We start from the raw sequence: 25,649 nt of genomic DNA, 5'->3' as shown, positions 1-25,649 counted from the left end.
GAAACGAAAACAGAGGAAAGTATAAAAGTTCTACGATCAGATCGTGGAAGAGAATACTTAAGCCTTAATTTCAAGAGTTTCTTGAAGGAGTGTGATAGTGTATCATAACTTACTCCTTCTGGAACACCTCAATGGCATAGAGATTCTGAGAGGAGAAATTGTACCTTGTTGGACATAGTGTGATTAATGATAAGTCAAGCGGATCTTTCATTCAGTTTCTGGGGTTATGCTCTAGAAACGACTGCATATACACTTAACCAAGTTCCAACTAAAGCGGTTCAAAATACTCCGTATGAGATATAGAGTGATAAATGTCATAGCATGTCAATTATAAAAATTTGGGGACGTAAAGCGTTTGTAAAACGTTTAGCCTCTAACAGGCTTGCACTAAAATTAGATAGATGATATTTTATGGGAGACCCAAGTGAGACTAGGTTATAGTTTTTATAATTCTTTCAAGAACAAAGTGTTCGTTCCTCGGGTCGCTATATTTCTTTAGGGAGAACTACTTTCTAAAAAAATCAGTGGGAGGATAATACATCTTGATGAAGATCGAGAAACATATAATAACATTGAACCAGAGTTAGAATAAGATCAGGATGTAAATCAAAATGTTGAAAGCAATCATGTCCAAGAAACACAGGTTATTCGTAGATCTAGTAGGATTCACCATGAGTTCGGGAGAAATTATGGATTTCTTTTGACTCAAAATGTTGATGTGATGCTTACGGATAATGATAAAGAATCTCACCTACCAAGATGCTATGAACCATCCAGAATCCGAGAGAGGGCTGAAGGCCATGAAATCCGAGATAGAATCCATGTATCAAAATAAAGTATTGACTTTAGTTGATCCACTCGAAGGGGTAAAACCTATAAGGTGCAAGTGGGTTTTCAAGAAGAAAACTGACATGGATGGTAAAGTACTGACCTATAAGGTGCAACTAGTGGCAAAAGGTTTCCAACAAATTCATGGTATATACTATGATGAGACTTTTTCACCAGTTGCTATGGTCAAGTCCATCATAATTTTGTTAGCAATAGTTGCTTACTTTGACTATGAGATTTGGCATATGGATGTCAAAACTGCTTTCTTATATGGGAGCCTTGAAGATGATGTATATATGATACAACTTGAGGGTTTTGCCGATCCAAAGTTTGCTAAGATAGTTTGTAAGTTGCTTCTATCTATTTATAGATTGAAGCAAGCCTCGAGAAGAATGAATATTTATCTTGATAAAACGGTCAAATAGTTTGGCTTTATTCAAAATGAAGATGAACCATATGTTTGCAAGAAGGTTAATGGGAGCCCTGTGACATTCCTAGTATTATATGTAGATGACATATAACAGATATGGAATGACATACCTTCTCTACAGGCTGTTAAGACTTGGTTGATAAATAGTTTCTCGATGAAAGACTTAGACGATGCCACCTATATATTAGGGATCAAGTTCTATAGAGATAGATTGAAGAGATTAATCGACCTAGTTGCAGTACATACATTGATAAAGTATTGCATCATTTTAGGATACAGGAGGCAAAGAGAGGATATGTCCCGATGTCTCATGGGATAGTGATCACATAGGATAACTGCCCTAAATCATTAGATGATAAAGGTCGTCTTAGAAAACCTCCATATGCTTTGGCAATTGGATCTATAATGTATGCAATGATATGTACTTATCCTGATATTTCATATGCTTTGAGCATGACGAACAGATACCAGTCTAATCCAGGTGAGGGTCACTAGATAGTTGTCAAGAATATTCTTAAGTACTTAAAGAGGACTAAAGATTTATTTTCGGTGTATGGAGAAGATAGGGAACTAGTTGTAAAGGGTTACACTGATGTTAGTTTCTGAACCTAATTTTTGGACAGACAAGGATGATTACGTGTTTATGTCTTTTTATGTTTTGTCTAAATATAAGTGATGTTAGCTGGAATAGTTCACAGTAAGAACAATGATGATTCTATAATGGAAGCCGAATATATATATTTTTGAAACAGCCAAGGAGACTATTTAGGCATGTCCTTGGGTGATATCACCTTATTAATGAGATTGATGATCGAGGAGATATAAATGTAAAGTGCATAGTAATGATAGTGTTGCAGACCCACTGACTAAGGCTTTGTCACAGCAGAAGCACGATGGTCATACTAGTTCCATGAGTATTAGATACATGGGTGATTGGCTATAGTGCAAGTGGGAGATTGTTAGTGTTTGTGCCCTAGAGACAACACTATGATGTTTTAGTTTAAGACATTTGGATTATTAATATTTATGTTCTATCGATTATTCCTTTTATAATTTATTAATTCTTGATTTACTGTGATATAAATGTTAGATTAATAAATGTCCTTGGAATATGATATGCAATTTTATATCTCTAAGTACGTGACTTAGAAATGAGATTATGAGAATAGTATCAATATTCCTAAAGGTCCCTAGCCGAGTATTATTATTAAGGGACAATAATAATGCATTAAGACTGGTGTGTTTGTTGACTGATGATCACATCTCATTGATCATATGTATAGTGATACTAAATTCAAAAAACACAGGCATATGTAAATGTACATGGTGATGGCCAGACCCGATGTGAGATTCTACATGTCTGTTGTGTCATAAGTAATTTTCACAGTGATAATGATGTAATGGTCCTTAGACCTGAAGTTATTATATTTCTATACGAGAATTAATATACATTGATTCCATTAAAAGTTATCCTTGACCGTGTAATGATAAAAGTGGACATTGGGTATATTATAAATCATATGAGAAATATGAATGATCTAGATGGGATTTAACCCTCCAATTTTAGGAGTGATATTATTGGCCTCTTATGTGAGATAGACTATGAAATGCGTGGCCACGCTCAAATGTTGATTTGATATGATAGTCTACTCATTGATCAATGAAACTTGGATTAAACTATGATGAGGATGACACATTACATGCCTCTAGTTTAATCTATAATATTTGGTTAAAGGGATTATATTACATTGTACATTATTCACAAAAGGTTAAATCGATCACCGATTGATTTATTATTACTTGGGTAGCAATGATATATTACTAGATGCCGCTCATTGTTTACGATTTCAAATTAGATTTAAAATTCGTTGCCAACGTAATAATAACCTATAGGGTCACACATAAAAAATGCTTGAAGAATTATTCAATTTAAATTGGATTTAAATTATATTAAAGTAATTCAAATTATTTATAATATTAATTAAGTATGACTTAATTAATTAGATAAGTAATGATATTCAAATTTACTAATATTAATTATGAAATTCAGTTGTTAAATAATTGAGTATGACTTAATTATTTTACAAATAGGGATTTCGAATTAATAATAACTCCTAATTAGTTAAGAGTTATAATTCTTTTTCTCTCTATATAATATCACTTGTGTGGCTGATTTTATGTGCAAGACTTTTACTAAAACCCTAGCCACCAAGAGAGAAGATGGAGAGAGCAAGAAGAAACGAGTTTGTGCTAGTACACATCCAATCCTTGAGTTCATGCATTCGTGTGGATACCGATAGAGCATAGATCGTGAGAGCGGTATGCGTGGTGATTGAACAATCTTTGTATCTCCATTTATCAACCAATTTGTAAAGCTTCTTAAGGTAAGCAATCTAATCTACAAATTAAATATTTGTTTTTTGCATGTATCATGCGGTGGGTTTCAAAAATTCTTGTTTTTAACATTTTTAATTACTGTTTCTGTTGCGTTTATGTGCTCGAAACCCTTCATGGAATGCCTTGGAATTAGATTAGGGTTAGGAGACTTGGTGGACAAATATCAGATTTAAAGTGGCCTTTGGAGTCCTAGAAAGTAGGAGACTGATTCCTTATCCTATAAGGCCTCTTGGAGGCTGATCCACAAGGACTCATATCCTTTCTAGGACTTTTAGCAATAACTGATTTTTCCCATTTTTATTAATTATGAAAATAATTAATATTCAGGGCTTTTGGGCTTCATAAATGGGCTTTATTGTTGGCCCATCTCGAGCATAATTAATGCGTTATTAATTACGCAATCAAGATTTATTTTCTCCCTATCAGTACTTTATTGATATATATATATATATATCAATAATTAGAGTTTGGTTCCTAGAGTTTAGGGCCTACCTAAACCCTATATTAAATTAGGATTTCGGCTCTAGGGTTTAGGGAACCCTAGATCCTAAACCCTAAATCGGTGTACATTTTTTTATTATTTTTTAATATTTTTAAAATCCAAAATGATATTGGTGAACCCTAAAATATTAAAACTTGTTAAATTAGGGCCCACTTTTTAATATTTGTGGGTTCATCAATTCTCAAATTAAATTCTGAATTTGATTTCTAAAAATATTAAAATATTTACAGATATGAATAAAATACGAACAAAGCACCCCTTAGAATAAAATTTTAAACTTGAAAACATAAAATTATATAGTATTTTGGATAAAAATAATTTTAAAACAAAAATTGTTGAAAACGCTAATACAGATAGTACTCAACATGGAAACATAACTTGGATTTACGTTTTTATAGGAAAAACGTGAATTGAAGCCACGTTTTAAATGTTAAAAATGAAAAAAAGGGAAAACGGAAAGCACATTTGTGTTTTTCATCAGTAACAAAAACAGAATCCGAACTTCTGTTTTGGAGTGCATTTGGGGCCATATTTTTAGAAAATTACATTGAGGGTTATTGTCTCTCAAATAATGACATTTGTGACCTTTTTTTCTAAAAAAAAGATGGTTAAACAATCATTCAGGAAGCTCTTTTTTTTATTGAGTGCTATTTGCACATATGGGCATGCATACCATGATTTTAAACTGAGTGTTTCAAGTGATATTTACAATGTCAGATCTTCTTACTTAATTAAACTACTAATAAAGTTTAGTCATTTTAAAATTTGACTCGAAATTGAGAATAAATTTTATATTAATATAAATCTAAGGATACCAGAATGCCATACGTTGCACTCGTATTTGCTTAAATATCAGCAGCATGGCTTCTCTGTGAGAGTTCATTTGCTGTTGTAGCTTATATGTGTGTTGATGGTAAAAGATAGAAAGAGAAAACAAGACTGATGCAATATTCTTGAGTCTAATTTTTGTCTTTTTTCCTAATTAACTTTAACTAGATGCAATTAACTTTTTAAGTTTTTCATTTAGAATTTATGACCAAAAATTTATTACTCGGTTTTTATCAAAGTCGAACGGAATTGAAATAGACGTGAGGTCATGGTTAATGAGTTCGATTAACACGAATCGAAATCTCAGTTCCATATATTAATTTTTTGATTAGTAATTTTGGCAACAAGAACTTTAACAACCTAGAAAATAAGGGTGTCTCGAAATAATAGATTAAATCCGATTTCCAAAAAAATCCAACTCCACTAAAATCCAACAAAAATTTACTTCACAAAAATCCAATAAACTTACAATTCTTGAATAAAAAAAATTAAATTACCCAACCACACTAATAAACTTTAAAGAAAATCTAAGAAAATACAAAATTTCTCAAAGTCTGGAACTCAAAATAGTTCCCTTAAACAACCCACCTACTAGGAGTGTTCTAAAAAGCGCAAATCATTCCTAAGCGGCGGGGAGACCTTCTAGCGCTTAAGCGGTTAAGCGGACGTTTAAGTGAAATTTTAATCGGGTCTATAAGCGAATAAATAATATATATTTAAAATTTGAAATATAATAATAATATGTGTAATACTAAAATAATGAAAATAAATGAAGTATCAGGAATATAAACATAGATTTTTCTTAAAAAATTATAAATTTTTCATTTTTTAATCAAGATCATTGTTTTATTAAAATAAATATTAATATTTAAAATTAAATTTTTGACAAGTCAAAATCGTTTTGACCGCTTAATGACCGTTTAATCCGCTTAATAACAGTTTAATCCGTTTACAAGGCCGCTTAATCTTTAAAATAATTAATCTTCCGATTAGTATAAAATCGAAGCATTTTATGGTCCGATTCCGTTTAAACGGCCGCTTAGGCATCCACTTAATTCACTTTTAAGAACTCTGCCTACTAGAGAGAATACCCGCCGGAGGAAGACAAAGAAAACAAAAGACCGGCAGTGAGCGAAAGTCTCATATATGAATATAAAACAACGCAATAGTGAGCAATAATTAAAAATGATGATGTAAAAGTACAACTGAATATTCAAACGAAGATCAATAGTATTAATGAATGAGACAATTAAAAAATGGATACTAAACCCACAAATCGAAACAAATATTTTTAATCAAATTAATCTTACCACTTACACATAATATAATCATAAAAAATATAATCAAAAGTATAAATGATAAACTATAATCATACTCGTACACGTACTCTTACAAATATTTTCACACTTATAAAATAATACACAAAATAGATTAGATACGAACATTAAAGATAATCTTACACTTATAGGATGTCTTACATTTTCGAATTTCCAGAGATATGTAGTCATCAAAAATTACAGGGGCTTGCATAACATAAAGCAAATGCTACCCAATAACTTACAAGGGCTTACACGACAATAAACACATGCTACCTAAAAGACCAAATCAAAAACATACCAGACATGACTATACGTGTCCCAAAACTTGATGCAGAGAATGATATTAAGATACTCATATGCATTTATTATCAATTGAGGATAATTTGTTTTCAAAGAACAGGAGAATGATGCATGAGCATCATGTGCTAATATACTTGTTCTCATGAAGACAAACATGGCTTTGGACTGATCTACATTTAATGTTATTCATGAGAACTAGTTGGACAATATTACAAGATCAATAGTCAGTTTATTTACCAACATGGGCTGAAATATTGGATTCGTTTGATTATTATATATTAGTTAGATTTTGGCTTACAAGTTTTTTACGTTTTACTTGAAAGGGTTTTTCTTATTTCAAGAACCTAGGATTTCATTTTCTAGTTGAATTTGGTTTTTATGTGATTTCCTAGTCGGAGTAGGTTTTCCTATAATTTCCTATTTTGATTAAGTTTTTTATGGGTTTTCAAGTTGGCCTCAAATATTAGTTAGGTAGCTGATTTTGAATATGATTGGGATTCCTAATGGGCTTAGGTTATTTTTCTAGCCTATATATTCCCATATATTGTAATCTTTTGAGACAGAGAATCTTATGAGATTAAAATCGTGAGTTTATACTTGCAATCCTTTGAAAGTTGGTGGTTAATTTCTTTATACTTTCTTATCCAGATTTCATTAAGTTTTTTGGTGATTCAATTCTTTAAGCAATCTAAACAAATAGATATTTTACTTTTGTTTCTTGGTGATTAAATTCTTTATAGAAGTAAGTTAAGGTATTTTTACGTAACAAATCTGATCTACATAAAAAATATATATCATCTTGGTATCAAGAGCTCGGTTCGACGATTTCTTTGAAGGTTTTCCTTAAAAACATGGGACACAAAGCTTGTGTATTTGGTGGTGGTTTGGAGACGTTTTTGAGTAGGTTTTCTTCAAGAAAAAATGTTGGTAGCATGGATGATGCGTTTAATTATTTTTTGGTGCCTTTTCAAAGGGTTTTCTTCATAACAACAGATGCAACATGACTGATTTGTTGAAGAACTGAATGTTATAAAAGGTTTAAAGGCATAAAGAGATATTGAGATCTACGAATTAAGGGAGAAATTGAAGGAGGTTTTAGTAAAACTAAATCAAAAAGATTCGTATCATAGTCCTAAAAGAAGATAACAAATAGGCACATAAATCAGATTTAGAAAAGTATTCAAGACATAGGATTCGTAAATCTAAGGCTGATGGTAATGGCTTGCGTTTAAATATTCTAGATTTTGATGGTAGCATGGATCCAGAATTTTATTTTGAATGGTTGAAACATGTTGAATGGGTATTTGACTACAAGGATTATGATAATCATAAGAGATTTAAAGTAGCGTGATCGAAGCTCAAAGGTTATGCAAATTTGTGGTATGAACTTCTGAAATCAAAGAGGAGAGAAGAAGGTAAATCACGAATTGATTCTTGGAAAGTACTTAAACTTATTATTTGCAAGATATATTGGTAGAATCACATAGTGTCAATCAAGATGAAATCTCCTTTGATGACTTCACAATTGGTTTTAAGAAGAAGGCATAAAACGTGGCTCATTCTTGTGCTGAATTTTCTCTTAAATATGATGCCTTGAAGAAAGATGACGATGCCACAACTCCTTTAGCAATTGAAAACCAATTAGTTGATTTGAAGTGCAAGGGTTATGAACATGTACACGAAGAATCCCCTAATGACCTAATGATGTATATGCGTGACACTGAAGACATTACTACAGCCATTATTTTTAACGATGGGGAAATAGATGGAGAATATGTGCGAGTTAAACATGAAGAAGAATATGAATTTAATATAGAAAAATTATTCACACATCCAATAGTTATGGATAATTTATGCTTGTTTAAGAAGCAAATTGAACATGGACTGGAACAAGAGGATCATGGTAACTTGTTGATTACTCATCCACTAATTATACCTGATTTTTTAAATCCTTGTGAAGTCGATTGTGATGCAAGTGTTGTTGCGGTTGTTTTGGTTCAAGAGAACAATTTTATTGAATTTCTAGGTGTGGAAAACTTGTTGAGAGAAAATATTGGTGTTGGGGATGTTTTGATTCAAGATAAGAGTTCCATTCATTTTCTAGGGGTGGACAACTTGTTAGGAACAAATAGTGATGTTGGGGTTTGTAATAACCCCAATTTTTGGAAATATTTGAAACCCTGATGAATAGTAACTTTTTGCTGATGATGCTGATTAAGGAAAATTATCAAACCACACTATATAGGAGTACTGTTATGGAAATTCGAAGATTGTATTATTTTTCCATAAAGTAAATGCGTGTATGTAAAGGTTGTCAGAATTTGGATTCGAACACTTTGGTTTTTCCCGAAAAGTCACCAGATACCGAAAGAATTGAGTACAAGGTAACATGATTAGAAGGATTTAAATTTATTGATTTTAAGAGAGGATTATTAAAGGAATATAAAATATTATAAAAGGGTTAGGAAAGCCCAAGTAATGAGGTCACGTATATGATCCCTCAAACGATTAACGAAAACGAGAGATAAGCGAACCGTAAAACAAATAAGGGACCAAAAGACATGCTTTTACAAGAAGCCAGGGATTATGACATCATCAAACCACAAGGCGTGGACAAGTGGTTGCAAGATGACATGATCAAGGTGATATAAGCATGGTTAATTAGATAATTGTCAAGAATGAATTCTAGCCAAGCATTTAAACTATACCTAAACCAAGGTTAGTTGTTAATCAAGAAACAAAACACCACACAAACTCCAAGGCAATCAAAGAAGCATTTCCATTTCTCCATTTCTTCATTTAGTGCTCGGCTAAAATAATACCAGCAACTTCAAACTGCCATATCTCCTTCAATACTCCCTCAAATATTATGTTCTATAGCTAGTTGGAAAGGTATTGCGATGGACTACAACTCTTGTTCACAAGTCCCATCCAAATAATCATGGTAAGACCCTCATTTTTACAGTTCTTTTAATTGGACTAATTGTAACTACAAAAGTTCTAACTCATTTCTTGAACTCCTTTGCAAATTTGAACATGATAAACATAGGTCAAGGCTCTCTTAAGGATTAAAATATCTTGTTAGTGGTTTAAGGATCTAAGGAAGGTACAAACTTCAAACCCTATCTTTGATTTTATGATTCCATTAAGTTTAATTGAAGCATTATCAGTATTAAGGCTTGATCTTTGATTATAAGTAGTTTTGGTGGATTTGTATTGGTTTTGAATATTGGGTCTTTGATTGGTTGGATATATTGGTAAAACTTGGAGTTGGGGACTGAGTTTGTAGTATTATGGTTTAATGTTGTTGTGTTGATGGTTTTGGGTGAATTGATGAGGAGCAAAGTCATATTAGGCACTGCCGCAACATCAACTATATATATAAATATGCATTATCTTGAGATAAGTGCATGTTTGTTATTAACAAATCTTGCAATATATTGAAGCATATTGATATGATATATATATGCATTATCTTGAGATAAGTGCATATTTTTTATTAGCAAATCTTGCGATATATTGAAGCATGTTGATAAGATATATATATATATATATATATATATGCATGCTTGTTTCAGAAATCTTGATATTTCTTTGTTAATTCCATTGTTTATAAACTGCATAATGCCTATGCTAGAGATAGGCAGTAGTTCCATATACCCTTAGTATAAAGGATTCAAGTTAAACAATTTCTAAACCGGGAGACGATGTTCCCGAGTATATTATATATACATATAGTTTTCAAAACTATTAATCGAATATTTTTTATTCGATAGTTTTAAATTATAAGTGAATACTATTTTATGAATATTCATTTAAGATTTTTATTACGATCAAAGATTATTTTGATTATTTGAATTGGGTTTCTACTTATGAAACCTATTTTATTTAATAACTGAATATTAGTTTGAATATTCATTCAAGGACTTATGACTCCGCATATTTTATTTAATGAATATTATTCTGAATATTCATTTGAGGACTTATGACTCCGCTTATTTTATTAAATAATACTCTTTATTTTCTTAAAGAATAATGTTTCGATATTCGCCAAATATTGGGAAAATAATTGATACTATTAAATCATTCTTACTTCAAATATTTTCAGAGATTATTTTCAAACTTTATCAAAACTATTTTGGAAAGATAGAGCGAATCCCAAAACTTATTTTCAAATTTAAGATCTTCCTTCCGAAGGAGATTTAAATATTCGCTCAAAAATTTGAGGGATCCGACTCCGTGATGTATCTTTATAATTCGCAACGAAGTTGCTGTTTTGATAAAAGAGTTTTTGATTGCTTACCCAACACACGAGAAGTAAAATTCTTGGAATTAGTTAATCCGTTAACAGGCTTCACCTGGGAAATATCGGTGAGTTTTCCTTTCTAACTAGATGCGACTTCTTGGTGGAGTCGTATCAACAAGTTTTTACTTGGGGAAAGGGAAGACGAGCTTTATGTTTCAGAGTCATGAATTTCATCTGAACTAGGAGCGGCGTAAGTGGCCGAGTGGCGCCGACCCAGCCTTATTTTATTGGACCAAATGGCCCAGAACGCTGAGACGGTCCATTCCTTAGGAGTCCAGCGTTCAGTTGAAAAGTAAATCCGACTATTCTCCTCTATATGTAGAAAATTATGGGGTTGCACTACTGCGACTGATCATCGTGATTGGTCTTCCTGGCGCGACAAACTCCCATAATGAGTTCATCATCCAGTTTGGATATTTCTGCAACACTACCCAGAGCACTTTGATAGAAAGGCTACGGCTGAGAGATTGTTGAGAGTTGGCAGGTTCGAGTTTTCAAAATGATGTTTTCATCAAATGAAGTATCTTGTAACTTCATTTCATTTTGATAATATTTTAAAGATTGATTCTATACAAGTTTTGTCTTGTAGCTTCTTCTATGGGATGAACTAATTATAGTTTGAACAGTAATAGTTTAAGTAGTATTTGGAAAAGATATAAAGTATTTAGAAGTATCTCGTAACTTCATCTTCTAAAACATATATCTAGTAAATGATTATCTTACGCATGACAGATTTTCAGAAAAACGTTGAGACAAGGTTATATATATGAGATCACCTTGCAATGATATTTTTTTACAGTTATAAACTGGAACTCTGTGTATATTATGTATGGCATAGGATTTCAAAGATTTTGAAGAGTATATATATATACTGAATATTTTGTGATTTCATCACGGTAATATATCAAACTTGGTTCATTTTTGCTTGACCAAGACTTTCATGAGTACTATGAGAATGCTCATATATTGCTAATTATTATACATGTTATTTCGGTGGGCTTGTTTCTCACCCTTTTCTTTATTTTTTCATCACACAACAACAGCTAGGTAAGTTGAACAGGACCAAGCTCCCAATTCGCGAACAGATTGGAAATGTTCTGCAGCTTTCCGTAGGCGTTGATGCCGCAATGGCCGATGTAGTAGCTACCAATAGGCTATGCTTTCAACTTTGATATACCATACTTATGTATATTTAATAATGGCAAAAAATACGTAAATTTATTCAGAAACCCTTTTGAGATATAATGACTTACAATTATGGAATAAAATGACTTGTATTATTTTTGGTATTCATCTTTGAGACTATAACTTATGGTGTGTGTGTGTATATTGTGGGGTCAAAGTGTACAGTAGTTTGTTATTGATTAAGATTAAGTGTTATTAAGGAAAATGGAACTCGTGACAACCCAGATCCGTGACCCCGAATTTGGGAGTGTTACAGGGTTATTTTGGATCATGAGGATAGTTCCATCAATTTTTAAGGCATGGGCAATTAGTTGAGAGTGAATAGTGATGTTGGGGGTTATTTTACTTGGAAAGAAGAGTTCCATTGATTTTCTAGGTATGGACATTTTTAGTAATATGTTGTAGACTTGATGATGACTTAACAAAACACTTTAAGCAGATAAGTTAAATGATTTTGTAACCATCAATTGATGGAGTAACTTGTATTAAATAAGTTTTTGTAGCACATTTCTGTATACTGTAATTACTTAGAGGTTTAAAAGTTGTTGGAAATTCTAAGTCATGTTGACTATTAGCATGATATGCAAAATAGGCTGGCTAATTGTAAATAGGAGATGCCTTGTAATTTTGCATAATTTAAAGAGTATCAACTGCTAAGGAAAAACCTTCAATAGATAAACTACAAAGCCTCGACGGATGACTTAAGAAACTTTCAACGAATAATCCATTAGAGACTCAACGGATAACTCAAGTTAAGTATCGACAGATAATACTTAAGTCTCAATGGATAACAAATTCATATAGCAGTTGAAAGTGACTTGACAGTCACATGGGTTGATTATATACAAAAGGAATGTAGTAGCCAGTTTGCAGGTTTTAGAGAACAAAGAAGCATTTTCATTTCCATGCTTAACTGAAGATATTCAAAGATGCTGCATAGAGAAATGAAGCAACATGTGAATATACTGACATACTTGTTTTCACTATTTATCTTATTCATATATAACTTGGTAGTATATAAACCAAGAGTAGCAAGTAGTTAAAAAAAGAGAATTTTAACTGAGAAATAGAAAAGGCTACATCTGTTAGGAATTCTCTTTGTTCATCTTTGTAAAACACTTGTAAGTAGCTATATGCATTCTTGCATCACAGAGTTCTCTAATCTTTATAATATCTCTGGTGGAAAGTTCAATCCACCAAAAAGTTTTTAAAAAGTCTTGTTTATTTACTTTGTGTTTGAATACATGAATTCTTTTAATCCGCACTACTGCATATTCATTCACAGTTATTTATATTTAAAAGAGTTTTTAAATTTCTAAAAGAAACCAGAATATCATTAACCCTCCTTCTGTAATTTTGTTGTTAGATTGTTAGGGAATAACAATTGGTATTAGAGCAAGCTCTTGACACACTAAGAGTTTAAAGATCAAAACAAACTAACAACATATGTAGAAAGGATATTGGAGTGAAGATCCCAATTCTGGACAAAGACAACTATCATATCTGGAAAGTGAAGATGCACATTCATCTACTCTCTCAAGATGAAATATATGTTGACTGCATAGAGAAAGGACCTCATGTTCCTCGCAGAGCTGCAACAGATATTGAAGGAGCTATTGGAAATGAGCAAACAGTCCCAAAGCCAAGGTCAGAATGGACATATGAAGACATTGAGCAAGTTCATAAAGATAAAAGGCCATGAACATTCTGTTCAATGGTCTTGATGGAGATCTGTTTGACACTGTTATTAACTGCAATACTACTAAGGAAATTTCAGGCCAAATTAAGTGCTATGTGAGGAAACTGAGCAAGTCAGAGAAAACAAGATGCAACTCCTCATACAACAATATGAATATTTTCACTTTGAAGATGGTGAGTCACTAAGTGACACTTTCAGTAGATTTCAAAAACTATTGAATGGTTAAAGTTGTATGGGATGATCTACCAAACTAAAGATTCAAATCTGAAATTCCTGAGGTCTCTACCAAAAGAATGGAAACCAATGAAAGCATCTCTCAGAAATTCTTAAGAGTATAAAGAATTTACTCTAGAGAGACTGTATGGTATCTTAAAAACCTATGAGCTCGAAATGGAGCATGATGAGCTATTGGAGAAAGGAATAAAGAATGGTGAATTTGTTGCATTAGTAGCTGAAAAAGAGAGAGAAAAAGAGATGAAGGTTGAAGCTGTGGAATCTGCACCAAACTCAAGGGTTTGTGAAGGCAAAGGAAAAGGGATAATGGCTGAGAATGAAGATAATTCTAGTCTGGATGAAATGGAAGATATAGATGAGCATCTGGCTTTCCTATCAAGAAGATTTTCCAAGCTCAAATTCAAAAAGAATTTTGGAGCAACCAAGCCAAACAGAAACATTGTGGACAAGTCAAAATTCAAATGTTTCAAGTGTGGCTTGAGTGGTCATTTTAGCAATGAATGCTGAAACCCTAACTCTGAGAGAAAGATGTTTGAGCCGGTGGATTATAAAAAGAAATACTTTGAATTTCTCAAATAAAATGAAAAGGCTTTCTTGACTCGTGAAAATGACTGGGTTGTAGATGGGGACGATGAAGATGAAGAAACAAGCTATGTCAACCTAGCTTTAATGGCCAAATCAGATGAAGGAAAGGTCAGTTCCTCAAGCAATCAGGTAATCACCACAAACCTAGCACACCTTTCTAAAGATGAGTGTAATGATGTTATAAATGATATTTGTACTGAATTGTATCACTTGCATGTGACACTAGAATTAATCACTAAAGAAAATAATATAATTAAAGAGAATAATTTGTTTTTGAGTGATAGAAATGCTGTGTTAGAAACTCAATTCATTGAGTTTGAGAAATTGAAAATAGAGTGTAAGATTTCTAAGGATGAATTAACTAAATCTTTGAAGAAAGAAGAGATTTTGAGAAAACAGCTTGAACATGAGCAAGAAGTAATCAAAATCTGGAAATCATCAAGAGATGTGAGTGCCCAATTTTCCAAGGTTCAAGGAATTGAGTCCATTTGTAAAGAAGCTTGGAAAAAGAGCAAGAAGAAACTGGACCAAGACTTAGTTGATGGTATTTCAACGGATACTGAATCAACAGATGTTGAGAATTATCCGTCGAAAGACAAAGCTCATCTGTTGAAAGTTGATTCTCATCCATTGAATAAGAAAAAAGCCATTAGCAAAGGAAAAGTAGCAAAGCTAAATGAGAAGTATGGTTCAGTAATCAAGCACTTTGTTTAAGGAGAATCAAGCAAATCCAAAGATTCAAGCAGAGTGAATGTATGGCATCTGTCAATGAAGCAGTTGAATGACAGATTGGAAAGGATTGAGGTCAAGGCAAATTTAAAATGAATAAAACAATAGGAATGGGAAAGTAGGGATTAATGTTAGGATGTTAACACACGCTAATAATACACGCAAGTACACACATTCACAAGTAGTATAAGATATAAATCAGATTCATTCCCACAGAGACTGGTTTAGGTTAAGTTCAATTTATGCACCTATGCAACAATGTATGGTTATCGCTCAATGCTAAGATAAATAACAAATTGGGTTTTGATTAAACTAAGAGATTACACTAAATAACATTAACTAAGAGAATTGAGGTTGAATTACTATATATGACAAACATGGGATCCTAACTTCATTAAATACTTCATTCAAAGTCATTGTTCTTAATCTTAGCATGTGATGGTGATAACACTAATCAGATAACATGAAACTAGTAAACGCCAACTTTCGTTGTACGAATACCCTACTACCAAGCATCCACAAAAGAGATAGAAGTTGAATACACACCAATTATGCTTAGTCCTTATATTTCTATAAGAATTGAAAATATAACGGTTTAATGCTTGGTATGCACAATTAACAACCACAATAACTACACACCTGATAAGTATGCACCTAGAAAGACATGTGTTATGTGTGTTAGTGTTAATCATCTATCTACTAATTGCAAGTTTGTGATACATGCACCCATGTCTGCACCTCCATCTTTTCCTAATATGCCTATATCACTGATGTGTAAAAATATAAGAATTGCAAGCGCACAGTGTTTAGTTGTAGCAATTACAGGCCGATCCACAGAGACTACGAATTTTCAAAACCCTAACAATTTAAATCAGGTGAACTAGACAAACATATTTGAGATGGGATTTGTTTAACCTAATTAGAAAATAATAAATAATATGGAAAACCTAGGAATCTAAATCCGTTAACCAATCACAATTAATATCAACTTGCCCTAAAATCAATTCTCTTTTCTTCAAAAAAATTACGTATATCAATTAACGAGACAAGCATATACTATGAAACTTGTTATCTAACAATAACCCATTAAAACTTCATGGAGCAAGCATAGGCTATGAAAAATAAGTCTGGTAATAATAATATATTAAAATCATTTTGTCAATTGAACAATTAAGCACCAAGAAAAATCATGAGAATCTAATAATAGGAACGAGAAGATATCAAAATAATTAAATTAACTTCATCTTCATCCTAGGGAACAAATTTAGCTACACATGATAAAAAGATGAATAAAACAAATAACTAATTGAGTGTCTTGGGGTGTGTTGGGGTGTCTTGAGGTATCGTGGGTGTGTTGTGTCTTGAGTGTGTAAAATAAAAGAGGGGAGAGCCATATATATAGGGAAAATATGAGGGTTTGGGTCTTGGAATACAAGTAGGATTCTTAAAGTAAATCCTTCTTCTTCTCCAATAAGTATTCTATTTATCTTCCAATTCTTTTGACTTCTAGAATAGTCCACCTCCTTCCTAATTTGCACCTTTTCCAACTCAAATTCTGATTTTTATTTATTTTCCTATAAAACAAATTAAAACAATTTCTTTATTAATAAAATTATGAAAGTAGACATAAAATAGGTATTAATAATATGCAATAATATGGATTTATCAAATTCCCCCATACCTATCTTTTGCTCGTCCTCGAGAAAAATCAAAAAGAAAAATGCTAACTAAGAAAAGTTTTATGCTCCTTTTCGTAGGCGTGACGGGAAATTTTAGGTTTACCAACCTGTTAAACTCATAGATGATCTCTAGAAGAGGAGTGTTGTCTCCTAAGGGTTTATAGAAGATATGCCCATAAAATATGTGAAATACTCTAGCAAGTGACCAAACTCTATCAACAATAACATTTATCGGTGTCAACACGAGAAGTTTTAGGAAAATACATGACTTTAAGACTCTTCTAATTATAGCCAATATATAAGTATCAACAATCCACTTATATCGACTCTATAAGTTTACAAAAAATCCCAAGTTGTATCGTGACAGTAGGTCTATGATGAATCAATTAAGTAAGTACATTTCCTCTTTTTCAACCAATATTGAACGGACCAATCTGTATCAAAATAAGTATCTAGCCAAAATTCATTTTTTTTTCTTTTTATTTTTTTCTAACTGACTGTGCAATGTCCATTTTCTTAGGATTTCTATGTTACCCATGTAGCGAGCTTTGGGCCAATGACTCTCAAAATATATGGTCTTAGGGCACTAGGTTTTGAAATACCCCTACGGACTTAATTACTCGAGTAACAAAGGCCACAAAATAGACTAGTCAATATACTGCATGTGCCCATCATCTCAATCTTCTTCTTTTTTATTTGTGAGGAATACTGGGTATTGAAGTAGTTTATTCAATCATCTTTTTTTATTTGTTTTTTTCTTTTTTTCTCAAAAATTTGATTCAACATTGTTTCAACATGTGGGGTCTGTCTCAGATATCGAAAACTTTTTAAACAATCTTTCCTGCAAAGACCTTGTGCAAATGTGTCGTCTTGGACTCTTAAGCAAAAATTCATTCGACACGAGTTTCATGTAGACAACCTTACTTAACTACGTACAAATCATCTCAAGACATTATATATATATATATATAAGTTTTGAAAAACTGCTAACACCAACTAGTATTAAAGTACAAGAGTGGACTGGACAACTTAGCTAAAATATCTTTTATTTTTTGAATTTTTTCATTTATTTCAATTTTTTTTTTGCATTTTTTATATTTATAAGTACTATTAAACCCTTCCCCCATACCTAAATTATGCATTGTCCTCGATGAATGAAAATGAGAGAAAAATGACAAAGTAAAAGGACAAGAATACCAAATAAGGGCGTGACGGAGAAACACAATTACCTATAACACACACACACACCCTGACTCGCACACACATAATTACTCCTCCATACCTACTCTTCACCATGGGAGACATACACAAAAATATTTGTTAACCAATACCAGACTGTGGGAAAACTATATTTGTAACACAATCAACACACATGTGAAACTCACTCATAGGAACAACATTATCCACTAGAGAGATAAGATCATGGATCATAATAAAACTCATAACACTAACATCATTCATGGACCAATTAGACGCTTCTTTATGTTGTTTAAGCAGACTAATAACTTGAAATTCCTGGTTATGAACTTTGCTATAGAAATAAAAACATCATACCAAAGTCTGATTAGGAGTGGAAAATGAAAGAATAGGATCAAGTATGGGTGGCTCACCTACAGAAGTCTTAATAATGGTCTTATGATCAAAATAACTATCCTCAAGTTGGGTTTCATGCTCAAAACAAATGGTAATCAATTCCTTAAACATCTCATCGCAAGTGAAATTATTTTACCACTCATATAATTCTCCATTACTCTCATGATCAAGCAAAACATCTTCCTCAAGAAGAGACTCAATTGCACTATCCTTAAGATTCGACCAAGACACAACCTTATCTATCAAATTAACTCACACAGGTTGTTCAAAAAGCTCATTAGGTTGATTTCCTACATTAAAGATATTCAGATCTATCAACATATTTCTAAATATGAGTTTTATTGAACCATTTCTATAGTTAATCAAAGCATTAGAGGTGGCAAGAAAAGGCCTTCCTAAAATTATTGGGATTTGATTTTTAAGATTTTTGACTGGTTCGGTTTCTAGTACAATGAAATCAACGGGGAAGATAAAATCACCAATCTTAATCAACACATCTTCAACTGTACCCTAAACCCAATCTTAACCCAAAGCTTAACACACCAATCTTAACAGAACGATCAACTAATTGAAAAGTGATACTAGTATTTTTAAGTTCACCTAAACCCAAAGCTTGGTAGACAGATAATGGAAGAAGATTCACACTAGCTCCTAAATCGAGTAAAGCTTTATCAATGAAGGTATTACCTATGGCGCAAGAGATGGTAGGACAACCAGGATCCTTATACTTCATAGGGATTTGATTTGACAAGATAGAACTAACATGAGAGGTCAGGAAAGCTTTCTTAGGAACATGAGTGGTTCTTTTATGAGTACGCAAATCTTTTAGACACTTAGCATGAGAGGGAACCTGTTGAATTGCATCTAAAAGAGGAATGCTGATCTTGACTTGCTTAAATACTTCCAAAATCTTATCTAACTGAGCAGATTGTTTGTTTGAGATAAGTCTTTGAGGAAACGGAGCTTTCGGCTTAAAAACTTTTTCACTAGAATATCAGATTTTGGTTTTGAAGGTGGTTCTTGGGATGGTGATGACTCATTAGATAGAAAAGTTTCAGGATTTGAAGATTGTGGAAGACTAGGATTCAAGAGTAGAGGATTTTATTCAGATGTTAGCTTATCTTCCTGATGAGTATTAATACCAGCATGATTGTTGAATTGATTGCCAGACCTTAGAGAGATGACAAATTTTACATTTTCATGACACTTTTGGTATGGATGAAGTTTAGGATTAGCCTCGGGTTGATTAGGGAAACAATTTTTCTCTCTCTCACTGATGGTGTTTGCCAATTGACTAACTTGGACCTCTAGCTTAGATATGGCCTGTGTGTTTGAATTTAGCAACTGTCTATCTTGGGTCAGAGTTTGCATGATAGATTGTTGAGATTGAGTTAGATTAACTTGAGATTTCAATAATGCCTCAATACTCTTCTCTAAGGAATTCAAATGCTTATCGGATTCACTATAACCAGGAGGATTCAAGGGGACTGAGTTAGGATAATAACCAAGAGTTTGAGGAGGATATGAATTTGGATTTTGAGCTGGGTATGGACCAGGATTGGGCTTTTGAAAAGCAGGTAAAGAATTTTGATTAAACTGATTGTATTGACCTTGGTTCCATGAGAAATTTAGGTGATTCTTCCAACCAGGATTGTATGTGGGTGCATATGGATCATTCCTAACTATAGGTTAAAACATGACATTCACTTGTTCAAAATCTGTGCAATTGTCTATCACATGATTAGGAGAACTACAATTTGCACATATAGAAAATTGAGAAGACACGTTATTGGTTTCTAAGGCTTCTAGACGTTTAGTGAGTGTAGTTAACTTAGCTTCGATTGCAATAGAATTACCAACTACGATAAGCCCTTAGATCTTTCAGATTCAAGATTGGGTTCCCTAGTTGACTCCCACAACATTAATTTTTCATCTAACTCCTCAAAAAATTGCCAAGATTTTCCCTCATTTTTATCCATAAATTTACCTTGGCACATAGAATCTAACAAAGCAGTGGTTTAACTGTCTAAGGCTTCATAACGAATTTTACAAAGTTTTCCATTTTTCTATACCATGTTGAGGACACTTAGACAAAAGCATTTTAAATCTATCAAAATACTTCCAAAAGAGTCATTTCGATTTTGTTGAAATTGGTTGATTTCATTCCTAAGTCAGTTTGCTTTATGGTTTGGAAAATATATTTTAAGAAAGATAGACATAAACCCCCCTTTGTATTGCAAGTACTTATAAATTCTCTTCATTATGTTGCAATTATTCCAAGTAGTTCTTGTTCTATATTGCAAGTACTTTGAAGTACTTAACCCTAAACCCTGATTCTAATTGATCTTGAGTCACAAGCCTGATTTCTTGTAGACCATTCGTTATTGAATTCTTTGATATGAACCACATATATCTGATACTACTCCACAAATACATATCTACCTCATACTGATCCTTGATATGGGATTGCTTAACATACGAACCTTTATGCCTTGTATAACAGAAAACCATTCCTTTTAACCTTTGAACCTTTGGTCTTCTACATTCTAATTCTTTCCCTAAATTGAAAGTCAATCTTCCTGTTTACCTTGTTATATCTTCAAGGTGTTGTGAATTGTTGAGTGGCATTTATGACCCTTAATTACGCTCCGTAAAGCTTTGAATTGGTGTATTTGTACACAAGTTATTGGTGTTTTAATGTGTTTTCTAGTGTTTTTTCATTTTCAGGCATTCTCCAGGTAATCAGGTAAATTAGCATTATTTTGAAGCTAATTTTGTGTCAGGAAGGTGTTGGAATAAAAGCTAGTGGAACACCAGCTCAAATCAAGAAGGAAAAAGAAGAAGTCAAAGTTTTGATCAGTAAGCCAGCGCGGCCGCAATGTCAAAGCGCGCGGCCGCACCCAAACATCAGAAACCCAGCGCGACCGCGCTGATGAAGTGCGCGGCCGCGCCGTGTCAGGTTAGCGGAATCCTATTTCTACTTGGTTTTTGAGAGAAAGACTTCTACTTTACATGGGGCTGCTATATAAACAACTTTAGGTCATTTTTCATAATATATCAAGAAGGAGACATATCAGAGCTAAGGAGAAGACGACAAGAGGCATATAACACAATTCAATAAAGGCGAAGGCGATCTAGTTTATTCTTGTGAATCTTTGTTTTGAGTTATAATCTTAGATGCTCGTTTCTTATTTTGTTGAACCTATACTCTTGTGTTAACATTGTTTTATTATTCGTTATAAAGACTACGTTTATTATACCATGCTTTCATCGGAACCCACATTGATGATGAGTCCGATAATGGGCTAATCGTTATCGTGGGGTTCTAGCGGATTTATTTATGGATTTCTTTAGTTGATTTGTTTCGATACCTTAGTGTGTGGTGATTGTATGATAAACTAGTATTGGTTGTGCTTATTTGTCTTATGAGCGTCATGAACTTATAAGATAGTGTGTCAATTCATAATGAAGCGAAAGTGAATTTAAAGATTAGAACTTGCCATGCTAGCATAGGTTCATGTATTAGTTATGCATGATGCGTAGGTAATTTTAACCATCTTACTTGCCCTATGTAATCAAGATAGATAACTTGTGCTTAAACCGTTATGTTGTGAAATTCTATAGACATATAGGATCTCAATAAAATTAGAGTCTATTCAGGTTCTATCTGTTTTGTGGATATCTGGTAGTATGGTATTCGTGCAACGAAAGTTGGCGTTCATCAGTTTCGTGTTATCTGATTAGTGTCATCACCATTACATGCCGAGGTTAAGAACAGAAAGGCTATTGAATGAAGTATTTAATGAAGTTAGAATCCCATATTTGTTATATATATTAATTCAACCATTCTTATTCTCTTAGTTATAATTGTTAGTTTAATTCTTAGTTATAAACAATCTCAAATTGTTATTCGTCTTAGCATTGAATAATAACCATACATTGTTGCTTAAGTGTATAAACTATAAGGTTAACTTAAGCCAGTCTCTGTGGGAACGAATCTGATTTATATCTTATACTACTTACGAATGCGTATACTTGCGTTTAATTTTAGCGCGTACTTAGCGACTAATATGAATCACTTTATGCTTCAAGATAAATGTTGTTTATGATTCAGTTTATTAAATTACATTATTTATCGTGTTATTATTATAGAATTGGATTATTTTTAAATATGGACCAGATTCGTGGTTTGACCAGTTTCATGGTCATATTAGGCCAATGTGTGCCTTGGATCTAGTATATAGAGCAAAGCTGGGAGCCTTTCTCGGGGTTAGTGTGTGACTGATCAGCAACCTAACCTTGGTTTTAAAAATAAAAGTGAATATCCAATTCTAATCACTGCTTATCAGGAAACTTGATTCATTATATCATTTCAGTTGATCATTAATAATCTCGGTGACTATCATTATGACTTGATGAGCTAGTTAGCTCACTCTTGAGAATCTGTTTATGTTCTTTTCCAGTTAAAAATGAAACCGGTGGTGGCGAGGATCCCTAGTCGATTGCGCAAGCTAGGTTTTCAGGTTGAAATGGAATAAGCTAGCGGAAGTTGTGTGGCTTAGTGTATGTTAAAAGTTTGTAATAAAGCTTTACTTCAGATGTAAGATAAATAAATATGGGATTTGGTACGTTTGTAATAATAAGGTTGTGGCTTGTGGACATACTTTGAACTGTTGCGATCCGTGGTTATGGTAAGTAGGGTTATTGCATATATTATTATTTAAAGAGGTTTACATATGGTGTGTGTGTCGTGGATCCCAAACTTCTGACCCAGGCTTGGAGGGCGCCACAGGTTTGGCATCTGAGCTACAGTTTAAAACACACTATCACAAACCTAGATTGTCGGGAATGGGTAGAGGGTTAAGATTATAATTAATAAATAGAAAAATAGAACATCGAGAGGTTGAGTGTGAGTAAATGGTAGGTTTTAGTATAATTCGTGAGGAGATTTGAGATTCTTATCTAGAAGCATAATTTCCAGATAGCAGCGTTGGCAGATTCCTTTATCTCGATATCATCTTATCATTCAGAGCCTTCAGTCGAAAGACCATCATCTAATTCACGTCATGCTCTTCCACCGACATCAGCTATAGTACTAGTTGTGACAGTTGCACCGTTGCAAGCTATTCCACTTCCTGGTGTTAGACCACCTATTCGAGGACCCCCACCTGCTGATTCTGATTCTACCAGACTTTCGGTGGTGGGTGCATCTTTTTAGGTTAATCCACACCCTATTCCCTACCGTAAGTATGAGACTCTTCTATTAGAGCGAGAGGCCTTGTTGGCCCAGATTCGGGAGCTACATCACATCATAAGGACCATAGATGTTGACAGGAAAGTAAAGGAGCTTCGGAATGAGATTCAGGTGACCCGTAGAATACTTGAGGCTAGACTTCAAGGAGCTACTTGCGAGTATGCAGCCCCAGATGCTCTTATGGGGTGGGCCAGAGAGGTATTGGAGGATTTTGAGAGGTTTGTGGACCAAAGTTTCCATAACGCTAAATGACAAAAATGATGTGACAACTGATATATGTATAATAATGTGTAATGTGTATTTTCAGACTTTTGGTAGGTATATGAATAAACTAGACTTGCTGAATAATGGATAGGCCTGTTGTACCTTTGCCTTTAATAAAATGTTTCGCTTTTGTACCACCAAACTTTGATATATATAAGTACCTTTTCTTTTTCAGCATTGTCATTTACTTTACCATGCCTGTTCTATCTTATTGCACCAGTTATAAAACTCTTGTCATAACATGTACCCTTTTCCCCTTAACTGTTTATATTCTGTAAAGAAGCATGCAATTTACTTAGTTCAACTATTGAAAATATTTTCAAAAAGAGATATTTCTATTTTACAAAAGCTTTTCATAAAAAGGATTTGATTTAAAGGCTAAATAAGTGGTTTGATTCTTTACAGAAAATGCCTCCTATAAGAAATGCCCGTTCTACTAACCAGAATGAAGAAACCAACAACAACAACACCCAAGACAGCAATAACCAAAATGCTAATCCAGGTCCCATAGACCCAACTATAGCCTAGATTCTTCGGATCTTGGCCCAACAACAGTTCACCTGACTCAACAACAACAGAGGCATACTAATCCTCAGGTAACCTTTAAGACCTTTCAGGCGGTGAATCCACCATAATTTAAGGGTACTGTAGATCCTATTGAGGCAAGAGTCTGGTTGAAGGAAACTGAGAAGGCATTTGCCTTAATTAAGGTGATAGAGGAGCAAAAGACTGAGTTTTCAAGTTACTATCTGAAGAATGAGGCCACCTACTGGTGGGAAACTATTAAGATGTTGGAAGGTATTGATGATGTCATATGGGATAGATTCAAAGAGTTATTTTTAGAAAAGTATTTCCCTCAGTTTGTTCATGATCAAATGGAGTTGAAATTCCTGGAGTTAAAGTAGGGGAGTATGTCAGTGGTAGATTAGGAAAGTAAGTTTGAGGAGTTGTCTAGGTTTGTGCCATCATATGTGGACACTGATAGGAAGAAAGCTATGAGGTTTCAGCAAGGACTCAAGCCATGGATCTGAGGGAAGGTGGCCATATTTGAGTTGGATATGTATGCGGGAGTTGTGCAGAAATCTATGATTGCGTAGATAGAGAGTGAAATGTCTCAGAAGGAGAAGGATAGTAAGAAGAGGAAGTTTGAAGGAAGTGAAGGACAGTCCCAAGCAGGGAAGTTTCTAAATTTTAATCAGAGGAAAGGCAAGTTCCAGTCCAGAAGAAATTTTAACTGACAGAATGCATGAAACAGAGGTCAAGGTAATCGTCTAGCCACTGGAACCCAGCCAACCCAGCAGAGGCCAGCTCTACCAGATTGTCAAGTCTGTGGAAAGAAGCATGGTGGAGTTTGTAACAAGTTGAATGTGGTCTGCTACAAATGCAACCAGAAGGGGCACTATTCAAGGGAGTGTCGTAATCAGCCATCCAGAGAGCCACTCAACAGAGATCAGCCTACCAAGAATCAGGCAGGCAAACTTCTAGTAATTGGATTTACCTGTTTTAAGTGCGGGAAG

This window comes from Apium graveolens, chromosome 6 (genome assembly GCF_009905375.1).
Source record: "Apium graveolens cultivar Ventura chromosome 6, ASM990537v1, whole genome shotgun sequence".
Classification (NCBI taxonomy): Eukaryota; Viridiplantae; Streptophyta; class Magnoliopsida; order Apiales; family Apiaceae; genus Apium; species Apium graveolens.
Note: the sequence above shows the minus strand (reverse complement) of the source record.